General features: G+C 42.6%; 1 long non-coding RNA gene across 6 annotated transcripts in view; it reads right to left on the reverse strand.

Annotated features, from left to right (window-relative positions):
* Positions 1-12,622, reverse strand: part of LOC131448218 (uncharacterized) — an 88,674-nt gene that overhangs the window by 14,975 nt on the left and 61,077 nt on the right. The window lies entirely within an intron of this gene.

Consider the following 12,622-nt stretch of genomic DNA (forward strand, 5'->3'; position numbering starts at 1 on the left):
TGTGTGTGTGCCCTCACTTGAGTTTTTTACAGCCCAGGTTTAAAAGCCAAACCTCGAGAGTGGAGGGAAACGGCTGTAATAAATGGAAACAATCATCATAATTATAATTGTTAGTGGCATGTTATGGTTGCCTCAGCGGAGGGAAAACCTTTAACAAACACAGAGGTGATGCTCATGAGCAGATCCAGTAAACAATCTACTGCGGTACCACTTTTTTAAATGGCCTATTGGGGGCAATAACACGTCTCCGGGCTCCTCACAAAGGTGAAGTCAGGTAAATTCCATCCGTTATGCTGCCGCTCTCTCCACTTTCCCACATACTTTGTGTTTTTACACGCAAATGAATATTCATACACACGAACAGAGCAGAGCAGACACCTCACCACTTCACCAATCCAGACACTAATCAGGACTCCAGAGTGAGAGGCCTACAGAGAGTCACCTTGAAAATTCTGATTATTCTACCAAGAATGATAAAGCAGCTCAAAAAAAGTGATGAAAACTGGAATTGTGAGGTTATTTAAACCGAATGACAGGACTTTAGCCAATATTCTGTGAAACATCTGAAAACTTAAATATCAAATCCTGCTAACACACAAAATACCCAATATGTGACATAAGCAATATTTCTTTTGTAAAAGCATTTTAGTCCCTGTTTGTTCTGTAATGTATATTGTGAGATTTGATCTTTAAATACTGCTGACATGTTTGTGTTTGAACAAGCTAGCACTAGCATGAAGAAGGCTATACAGGCTAACACTGTACAGTTAGCTTTGCAGTAGATATTTAACTGTGTGAGCTAAACAAAAACAGAATGTTTAGAAGTGTGTGTAACAGTAGAAGTGAAATATTAACGATAAACACAGGTAAGGCTATGCTAGTGGGATTAGCAAGAAGTACTACTCCCTTGAATCAGAGAGCGACTCCACTCATGAAAAACATGATTTAAAATGTCAGTACATATTTTTTCTGCGTCGCTTATGATCTCAATCACTTGTTTCAGGTTCTCTTCAATACAGAATGTCATCCATTTTGTAAATTAGGGTCCGATTCAGGCTAAATGGGGGCATGGAAACCATGTAGTGGACGGCTAGAAACACCCATGAGGGTGCATGGTTGCAGTTGTAGGTGGATGTACAGTAGACTAAACTCAAAACTCAAACATTATTTAGTGCATAATATAAGCATATAAAAACAAATGTAGGGGAGTCTGAATTAAACACCAAACTAGATTTAAAGGGTCCTGGCAGGTCTGGGGAAACCAGGTCACCTCTGGTCTTTATGGACAAAACAATTTCAACTCCAGGCCTCAAGAACAGGAATTCACAAGCCAACATCACGGTGACATCACGATGGGTTGACACTTGATTCTATCCTATAACAGGCGTCTGAAACCTGGGCTGCCACAGTCGGTCACATGACCCCAAATGGTTGGCGTAAAAGTTCCTCATATAGACCATATATAACTTTTCTGTCTGCTGACAGACAGTTATCTGCATCTGCTGTGGTGTTGCTGTCCTAACCTGTCCTTTCTGACACATGACACTCGCTCGGTTACATATGAGGCCTTTTTGTAGTAATGAGTCTGAAAATAAGGCGATGACTCATGGAACAACTGTGAGGTAAAGTGGACAGAAATCACTGTGCATCGCCAGAGGAAACACCGTTGACGTTATTTGTGCGTTTGTCGCGCTAACCCTGGGATTTCTAGCACCTGCTTGGTTTTTCCCGTGACTATCCTCTATAATGGGGTACGTGGTCTCCCAGCTGAGGAAAACAACCATGAGAATAGAACATCTATTTACAACCCGAGCCCCGCCGTCCAATTACTCACCAGGCAGCCAACAGGCCTACTAAAATTAAAAAAAGGAGCAACTACAGCTGCCACAGCACAAGCACAGACGGAGAGAAGGAACAGAGTCTATCAAAGGTTTTGTAAGCTCGTGTTCTCCTTAGTCTTACATTAAAGGGATATTTCCAACACTTCACACAAGGAAAAACAGATTTAAGCCACTTAAGAAAAGGGTCATACATTAGCCTGCATTTTCTATCAGGAAACGGAAGTTTGTGTGATGTTTACTCTCCTGCACCAAAGTCCATTGAAAAAAACTGCGTTTTTAGCTTGTGGGGGGACGCACACGAGTTACTGTGTGCTTCTGCCTTTTTTGCGAGGTTTGTGTCACTTAAGTAAATCCGAATTATGGATTTTTATATAGTCATAGAACGACATATTTGCACTTAGTGATGGAGGCAGCAGTGGATCGACAACTCCTGTGTGCCGTGGCGTAAAATCGAGGATTTTCTCTATGGACTTTGGTGTGGGAGAATAAGTGTTTTTCAAACTTCAATATCCATTAAAAACACATATTGTAGACGTGAACAGGTGTAGAGTTTATTTGTTAAGTGGCAAAAATGTTATTAATGAAAGCGAGTGACCGCGTGTCAAAAAACCCAAACTATCCCTTTATTGTAAGAGTGAGGAGGAGGTGCAGAGGTGGACGAGCACCAGCAGACCAAACGTGATACATACTGCTGACACACTGCTGCCCTTCACCCTGCCATGTATTCATCAGCATGGGGTCAAAACAAGTGCCCATTTATTTTTGGACACTGGCAGAGACCCATGGGGACATGTGTGATGTCCTCCACCTCCGGTTACCTCAGTCACACTTTCTGTTGCACGCACACACACACACACACACACACACACACACACACACACACACACTTGCAGCGTTCCAGAGGCTGGTATCGACTCAGCCCTCGGGGTGCAAACTAATTTGCTCACAATCTAACGCAGTAACTCTCTGCAAGCTCCTCAGGACAACTGTCTAAATACTGAGTCTGCCGCAGGGCACGAGTGAGAGATAATGAGATACTGTTTGTTTCTCTCTCTCTGTGTGTGTGTGTGTGTGTGTTCTGCATGTATTAGCCTGTGCTGCTGCCTGTTAGCACGTGAACTCTGAACTTTCAGGTCCAGTGAATTTCAATGAAATCTCAACACTCGGCTCATCGTAAATGTGTTCATGATTAAAACATTTGAGTTCATTATTAAAATATGTGAGGGAATATTCTCACCAAGATACAGAATATATACATAATATACACACATTTTATTTAAAAGGGGATATATACCCTCACATTAATACATGCTATCCAGCGAGCTAGCAAGTGAGTGAGCAATCTGGAGAACTTTGAATTCCTAAGTTCTATCTATCTATCTATCTATATCTATCTATCTATCTATCTATCTATCTATCTATCTATCTATCTATCTATCTATCTATCTATCCATCCACCTATCTATGTATTGAGCTAGCAAGTGAGCTAGCAAGCTACCTGTGGAACTAACATTTCAATTGACATTACATTACATAAAATGTGGTATTTTTACTTCTATCTCGGTAACTAGAGTCAAACAGTTATTTATAAATGTACTCACTTGTGTGTTGTTTAAATGTGTATCTTTTTATACTGTTATTCATGATTGTGTATTGGATTTAGCCATTTCATTGATGTATTTACTGATTTATTCCATGATGATTTAGTCATGTTTTGACCCTCACAAGGAGAGTTCACTTTTAGGACACAAAATAAAGAAATAACTAGTTGTATAGACTTTAGTTATGTAGTTATAATAATATGTTTAAACCTACTGAGGGTGGCGCCAGTGGATCAACATCCACATCCTTCATTCTATATATGTGATTAAAAACCTATATCACTAATAGGTTGGGAAAATTCTTCAAATTTGTTTTGGGGGCCCAAAAAAAAAGTCTCCCATGACCCATATGTGGGTCCTGAGCCAGTCTTTAAGAAACACTGATCCCCACTATTCTGAAAACAACTGGAAAGGTGTAAAGAAATGAAGCTTATTTGCATTCTGGAGAGATGTCGTTCTTTTCTTTGTGATTATTTGACATTTCTTTCCATTGCTGCAGTGTTGAAAATGAATGGAAAAATGGAAAATGCATATTTTGTTGCAGAAAATGAGCCACACTGAGCAGCTGAGCATCAGAAGGGCCTGAGAAAACACACACACACACACACACACAGTCTGTTAGTGTTGTGAGTCATAGCAAAATATCATCAACAGCGTTTATTACAGTGCAAACAGGTCTCTGTCTGCACGTGTTATCATAATAAGGTACATGTAATCTTTGTAGGACTGTAGATATACACACATTATCTAATGTTTAGCAAACAGCAGGAAGTCTTGTATCAAGTAACTTAATGAAGGTGAAACGTGAGCTAAAGTACAAGCATGTGACCAGAAAATGACTTTGGTAGAAGTTGAAGTCTTAAAGTATATGACATTTACTGTACTTTAGGAGGATTGAGCCATAGTGGATCAGTGGTAGGGCAAGCTGTTCTTTGAACTGGATGGTTGTGGGTTCAATTCCTGGCTCTGCTAGTCTAATAACCCCATGTTGCAGCGTGTGAATGGGTGAAAACTGTAGTGTAAAGCAGTTCATCAAGACTAGAAAATGACAAACTCTTACCAACTAGGGACGGGAATCGGTATCGATCAGTATCAGTATCAGTATCGGTGTCTGATACTGGTCAAAATCACAGGATCAAATATCGGACAGATGAAGAAGTAAAATCTGATACAGTTCAAAAAGCCTTTATGTCGCATCTCACTGTGCACAATAAAAATCAGCAAAAGCATTTTAGCTGAGTCATGTTTGGTGCTTGTTATTCCTTATCAATATGTGTTACTCAGCTCCTTGAAATGACTCAGCACAAATGTGTCGTTAACAGCTTCATACGTTCATAAATGGTCTAAAATGACTGTCGGAAAAAATATCGGCATTGGTAGCTGCCCGAGTTTGTGATATCGGTGTCGGTATCTGACACAAAAAAGTGGTATGGTCCCATCCCTAGTAGTAACAAGTAACAAAGGTAGTTGCAGGGGAGTAAAAGTAAAAGCTGCTCAAAATATAAATAACAAAGTAAAGTACAGATACACTGACAACGAGTAAATGTATTTGTAAGTCTTACAGTCTGTGTATGATGACGATGATGACGATGATGACGACGACGACATGTAAGGTGAAACAACTGGGACGCACATTATTTGTCGTCTTCTTGGATCAAATGACCCATTGAGGTGAGTCTTTTTCTTTTTTGTGTTGTTGTGTTTGCTGCTCAGTCTGTGGAGGGACACTGAGGTGTGAATGGAAACACTGACCCAATCAACCTGAGCCGGTGAGCCCAGTGTCTGTTGACCTCCTCGTCTCTGGTTTCCCTGCGGTTCACATGAAACCAGCTGCCAGACTCTCACACACACACACACACACACACACACACACACACACACACACGCAGGGTCACACAGCTATACTTCTCAGGACTCTGCACTGACCTCCATTCATTCAAACTGCATATTAAACCTTAACTTAACTCATTCAAATTTTAGCCCTAAACTGGACCAGTTCCTCAGAAATGAGGTTCAGCCTCATTAGGACGAGGTTTTTGTCTCCATGAGGACGACTGGTCCTGACAAAAGACACACACACACACACCTCTCCATACGTCCCGCTGCTCATTCATTCCACCCGGACTGTAACCTCTATCTCCGTCACATCCTCCTCCTTCCTCCACAACAACAGATCAGCTTTCTTTTTGTTTTTCTGGCCCGTTTTTCCGATATCGCGGCTTCGCTGCAGCGACTCGGGCTGAAAAACAGCAGAGAGACAAAACTGCAACATGAGCCGACAGAGGAGGAGGAGGAGGAGGAGGAGGAGGAGGAGGAGGAGGTGAAAGTAAATAAACACGCACCATATTTACATCTACACCAGGGTTTTCAGCTGATAATTTTCCCTTAAGCTAACGCTTTAGTGGAAGGACGTCCTGACAAGCTGGACATGAGGGTTATTACTGCGAGAACTGGACCTTTGACCTTTGACACACAGCACGTTTCAGTCAATTAGTACCTTTACATGCACAGTTTAATCTAGTTTAGGCCTTAGTCTGACTAACAGAGGCAATCGGACAACTTGCAGTCAGAGAAAATCAATGTATTGGTCTGACTCCACCTCTGTAGGTGGCGCTGTATCTCTCTATAAGCTAGTGTTTATTGAATCTGTTGACCTTTACGTCACAGAAAAACAAACTTGAAAGACGCCGCCGCCTAAAGTAACAGTCCTCACATATCCTGTAAAAAGGACGATGAACATGAAAATGAAAAAAGAAGAAGAAGAGGGCTAGTGATCCATTTTCAAAATGCTTTTTGGCTGCGGGTAACTATGAAGTAGAGTCCTGTTTTTACACGAGGCATTTTGTCCATTAAGTGAGTCATATTTCCATGTTCAAGGTCAGGCTGAAGAACAGGCTGAAGAACAGGCTGAAGAACAGGCTGAACCTCGTCAGATGTCTGTGATGGAGCTGAGAAACAGCACACGAGTACAGAGACACTGTTAGTATCTACATCTTCTGTATTTACTGCAGAATAACATAATACCTGAGTACTTAAACTGCGGACCCTCGTCGAAGCCTCAGAACAGTTAGCGGACCTTAGCAGAGCAGTTCGATTTTTGATAAACGCCGAAATGTTGCTGATGCTGGAATATTTGCTAAATGTCATCTGATCGGCTCGCGCTCACTTTTAGCAAAGCTAGTTCGGAAACAATTGGCTTCATTCAAACTAAATGAGAAGCTTTTCAGCTGACACTGAGGTCCACTGTGTGAGAATCAGTGACATCTAATGGTGAGAGTGCAGATTGCAACAAACACACGCAACAAGGATTTTCTTCTTATGGATGAGAAATGCTGTATAAATAAAATGAATATTTTTATTATTGGCAGTAGTAGACATATTAGTAATAGCAGCAGTAGTAGTTGTTGTTGTGGTAGTCTTAGTAGTAGCTATAGTCATCGTAGCAGCAGTAGTATTAGTAGTAATAGTAGTAGCTGTTGTAGTAGAAGCAACATCATTAATCTTAGTAGTAGTAGTAATTGTGGTAGTCATTAGCAGCAGAAGTAGTAGCTGTTGTTGTAGTAGCAGCAGCAGCAGCATTAGTCTTAGTAGTAGTAGTAGTAGTAGTAGTAGTAATAGTAGAATTTGTTGTGGTAGTCTTAGTAGTAGCTATAGTCATCGTAGCAGCAGCAGCAGTAGTAGTAGTAGTAGTAGCTGTTGTAGTAGCAGCAACATCATTAATCTTAGTAGTAGTAGTAATTGTGGTAGTCATTAGTAGTAGTAGTAATAGTCATAGTAGCAGCTCTGGTAGTCGTAGCAGTGGTGCTAATTGTAGTAATAGTAATAGTAATAGTTGAAGCAGTATTAATGGTATTGTTGAAGCAGTAGTCCCCATGGTAGTTGTAGCAGTAGTACAAACCATATATAGTAGTAGAAGTAGTAGCAGTAGTATTACTTTACTTCGCATTGCAGAAAGGATGTAAAGGGGTGGAGCCATTCTTCCTAATTTGCATAGTATATCCACTTCCAAACACTTAACACAAGCCCATTCATAAAATGGCTGCCTTTGTACAGCAAGGCCCTGGTCTATAGTCGTCTTAGTCTAAGGCAACACAAACCAGAGAGTTTTTATTTTGAAGTAATTATATCCACATTACACATGAGTGACTCTAAATGTTACACACTGGACCTTTAAGTGACCCCTGACCCCTGTGTTGAAGCCTCTGCTCATACATGTCCAGCCCGAATGCTAATGTGCCTTGTTTAGTGTGAGAAAGCGGAAGTCGGGGGTTGAATGCGATCATTAATTGCGAGCCACAATGGCGTTCGTATGGAGAGAGCATGGCGGCGCATAAAGAACACACAATCAAAGCCTCCTGTGTGTGTGTGTGTGTGTACTGTAATGTGCAACATGATGGATTAGACAACAAATCACATTGTGTGGAAGAGGAAGGTGGGGGTGGAGTCTAGTGCAGTTTAGTGCGTAAATCATCCAGGTTGAATAGAGAGGCAGCTTCTCTCTCACACACTCGGCCTTCGGGACAAAAACAGACACATTAGAGCAGAAAAGCTCGGGAACTCCTCCCGACGAGTCTCAATGACGAGCGGCCCTCGGAGGATCGGAGTTCGGAGTCAGCGCGGAAACAAATCATTCCCTGGCTAACGCTGGAGGTTCAATTAGATGCACTGCCTCCAACGGACTAGAATTCAATTATGTAAAGAACGAGTTACGGTTGAGGGATGGAAATAAACAAGGTGCTCTGATGTTTTATTCATCGCACATCGCCCAAACTACTTCCTGCATTAAGCAACAGCAGCGTGGAGCCTTTAATCCACAGCTGTTTTTAAACATCACAGAACAGGAGGAACAAACTCCTCATGTTCCCTCAGCTAACGGAGCTACAGCTACAGAGCAGGAGCCAGTGTTTTAATGAGTCAGGCTTCTCTTTACAAAGGTTAGTCCACACTCATACGTCTTTGAGTAAAACCATAAATAAACTTTGACACGTGTGCTGTGTTTCTGGAAACTGCTTCACAAAACACGGCAGTTTAGAGAGGGACAGTGAAGCTGAGTCAGTTATAGACGAGTCATAAACAACAACATGGTGATCAAGTCAAAACTAAATACACAACAATGAAGGTTTGATTTGGTTTATATACATGTATATATGTGCAGTATTTGACCACATGTTCAGTACTTGACCACAAGTGCAGTATTTGACCACATGTGCAGTACTTGACCACATGTGCAGTATTTCATCACAAGTGCAGTATTTGACCACATGTGCAGTATTTCATCACAAGTGCAGTATTTGACCACATGTGCAGTATTTGACCACATGTGCAGTGTTTGACCACATGTGCAGTATTTGACCACATGTGCAGTACTTGACCACATGTGCAGTGTTTCACATTCACACGTTCACAGGTGTGTTAGTGTGGACTCAGATAAGTCGTGATACTAAACTAAAACTGGACACAGTTAGTGTTCAGTTGCACAGACGCAGCATTAGTCGGCCATGACTCTATGTTTATATCGTCCTCGTTAAACGTCCAGCTGAGGTGTTTGAGTGATGTGTCAGTGATTTGGACACAAGAGTCTGGTTGGTGTTGCTGTCACTGGTCCAGCTCCTCCTCCTCCTCCTCCTCCTCTCCTCCTCCTCCTCCTCCTCCTCCAAACTCTGGTGTCCTTTTCCTGAGCTCAGTGCAAAAACTGACCCTCATCGCCTGTGGCGTCAGTTTAGCATGCAGAGCAGCAGCAGCAGCAGCAGCACTCTGAACGCCCACCACCAATGAATCATGCCCACTCACACACACACTCACTCACACACACACGCACGCACACTCACGCACGCACACAAACATTTAATCTCATCCATGCAGCCGACAGCTCGTTAATTTTACACTCCATAAAGGCGTGAAGAGCATTGCATCAATATCTAACACAATCACTTTGCTGAGACCAGCAGATAAAAACACACACACACACACACACACAAGTAAATACAATAGTTAATCATCATAAATGGACGAGAGACGCGCGCCGTAAACTCTCACGTTTCCGTCAGCGCGTACAGTCTGTTCACCTGCGTTCTAGGTACGCTCACATTTGGGGACGACGACAACGACGACAACGACAACAACAACAACAACAACGACGACAACGACAATGAGGAAGTGATTCCCCAGATCAAAGTCTTCCTGCTCAGGTGAGTCAGCAGGTTGATCGAGTCGTCACGGAGACGTTCTGTCAAACACGCTCGTGAAAAGAAAACCAAAAGAATGACATGTTATTGTTGTTGTTGTGACGAACAACACAACAGACACAACAGACAACAATGGATCTTTCCTGCTGTGTTTGAGCCGCTCTACCCTGACCGTACCATTTTACTCTGCTCCTCCAAGTTAAGGGTGCCAAAAAAATGGGATAGTTGGGGCCTGCTATTTTAGTACGATTCCTAATGGAAACAACAACAACAACAACAACAACAACAACAACAATAATAATAATGATAATAATAATCAAATTCGCCTTAAAATGTATTGTTTTGGAAATGATTGTATTTTTTGGATAAAATACAGTGGAGTTATGTAAACATACTGGCCTTTAAAGGGTTAAACTTTCAAAACTATTATTAATATTTGATATGTATATTTCAGGGTGAAGTAGTTTTAGATGACTGACACATTTAAAGTGGAAATAAATATTAATATACAATGTTTACGGCAGTTTTTGGGAAGGTGACCCTTTCTGGCACCAGGAAGAAATGAGTCAGTTTTTAAAGGAACTCTTAAGGGTTAAAGCACAGCGGTGGATCATCCTCTTATATAGTATATACGTTTTTTTTAGTTTTTTTAAGTGTGGTTGTATAATTGCAGCCCATGGTGAAGTAGAAGGGAATTGGGCTTGTAACCTGAGGGTCGCTGGTTCAAATTCCAGAGGAGGTCAAGGGCTGGGGCGCCTCTGAGCAAGGTACCCAACCACCACTGCTCCCAATTACTGCTCATTGTTCTTACGCTTGGTTTGAAAAGACAATTCTCATAGCCAGGATCACAAGGTCTAGGTTTACCATATGTAAAAAAGACGTTAAAAATGATTTTAGCCCCTAAACAAAGTACTCACCTGATAAAATATCTGCCTGTTTAAGTCTATGATGTCTCAGTGGTGTGTTGCCACTTTATCTCACTGTTAAACAGCAAATCTACACCTTGAAACTCAAGTTTGTGCCACTTTGTAAACCTCTCTCCCGGTGTCTCTCTCCCACACCAAAGCCCAGAGAGAAATCCCATGATTTTATATCACAGCACACAGGAGTTGTTGATCCACTGCTGCCTCTCTCGTAAGTTCAAATACATTCTTTTATGACTTCAGGGGTTTGAAATCCTTTGTTCGGATTATCCAACGCGACATCAATTTACTGAGCGAGGCGGCGGCGGCAGAGCAGCGGCAGAGCAGCGGCTCCTGGGGGCCCACCAGCTAAAAACACTGATGTTCTCTATGGACTTGGTGTGGGGGAAACGGGCGCTCACAGTGAGATCAAGTGGCAAACACACTCCTGAGATACTGCAGACTTTGTTTGGCGTACGTTGTGTTCGGTGAGACTTTTGTTAAGTGGCTAAAATCAGTTTTGTCTTGTACCTCCAGCTGCTTCCTGTTCCCATATCTAAAAAAACAGAAAAATCAAGTGAAAACGCTTGAAGTCTTTTAAAAATATAGATGTTGACTCCAATCCAGTTCAAATGTGCATTAGTACTCTTGGTCTTGGTCACTGATTGTGACTTTGGTGGACTCTGGCGTGGTCACGGCCGGTTCAAGGTGGTCGGGTACCCGGGACCAGTTTATAGTAAAGGCATAAAAGTGCCAGAGGTGTTATAGTACAGCGAGGCATAAACATGTCAAAGCGTAGTAAGGCATTACACTCCCGAGCAATAGCATTTTACAAAGCTGACTTTCATTATTGATTAAGGGAAATTTTGTCGTCCACACCTTTGGTTTTAATTCTCTCAGCAGGAGCCGCAGATTTACAGCCGCCGGTGTCTTGATTGAAAACCTACAGCTGACAGAATCATGAGAGGATTGACCTTCTCCACCTCCTCCTCCTCCTCCTCCTCCTCTTCCTCCTGCTGCTGCTGCTGCTGCTCTCGGTACCTCAGAGGCATCTAAGCAGCCATCAACACAAATGATTCATTGGCTCACACAATGAGAACAACACACACACACACACACACACACACACACACATGAATGCAGGGCTAAGCCAGGTGGAGCTCGTCAGTTTAGAAGGTCAGTGCATGGAAAGATGGAAGGTGACACCTCCTGACACAGACCCCGCCCTCTCCTCACCGCTGTGTTTCCTCGGTCCACCAAGGATCTGGACAACGAGGGGGAGGAGGTACACACACACACACACACACACACACACACACACACACACACACACAAAATACATTCTCTATCCCCTTATCCTAACCTTACCCTAACCTTATAAGTGCTAACCCTAACCCTAAAACCAGGTCCTCACAAAAACACAAACACACACAGGTTTCCATGACTTCAGAGGACACTGTGTGACCTTAACCATAATTACTAGTGTCTTGACCCCTGACCTTAACCTAACGTTTAAAACATGTAGTCATTGACGTCCTGGCCTACTCTATACTGCCCCCCATGATTTATGGTGGTATTGCTCCGTTTCATCCATCCTCGTACAGACAAACGGTATGAATGGACCTTTACTCTAACCTAAACCAGAACTACCACTGGCCTAACCCTGACCTTAATCTGACCCCTGACCTCATTGTAACTGTACAACATGACTTCCCCTTAAAACGTAGTCATTTACTGCATACTTGATTTTTGTCCTCATAATGTGACTGTACTAACAACATAAGGACAATTACAGGTGCACACACGCACACACACGCACACACACACACACACACAGCTCATGGTGTCCCAGGTTGATGTACAGCTGAAATCTCATCCACTGCACGGCGCGGTCGGGGATCGTGTAAGCAGCTGCACGCAGAGCCTCTCGTTTTCCCGCTGATGTGCCGCGACAGCGGAATGTAATTCTATTGATTTGCAGTGGCAGGAAGTGTCTGCTATAAGAGAGAGAGAGAGAACATGTCTCTGTGGTCCTGAGGAAGATGAGAGGCCATAGCATGAGGAGGAGGAGGAGGAGGAGGAGGAGGAGGAGG

Source organism: Solea solea, chromosome 21 (assembly GCF_958295425.1).
Source record: "Solea solea chromosome 21, fSolSol10.1, whole genome shotgun sequence".
NCBI classification, from domain to species: domain Eukaryota; kingdom Metazoa; phylum Chordata; class Actinopteri; order Pleuronectiformes; family Soleidae; genus Solea; species Solea solea.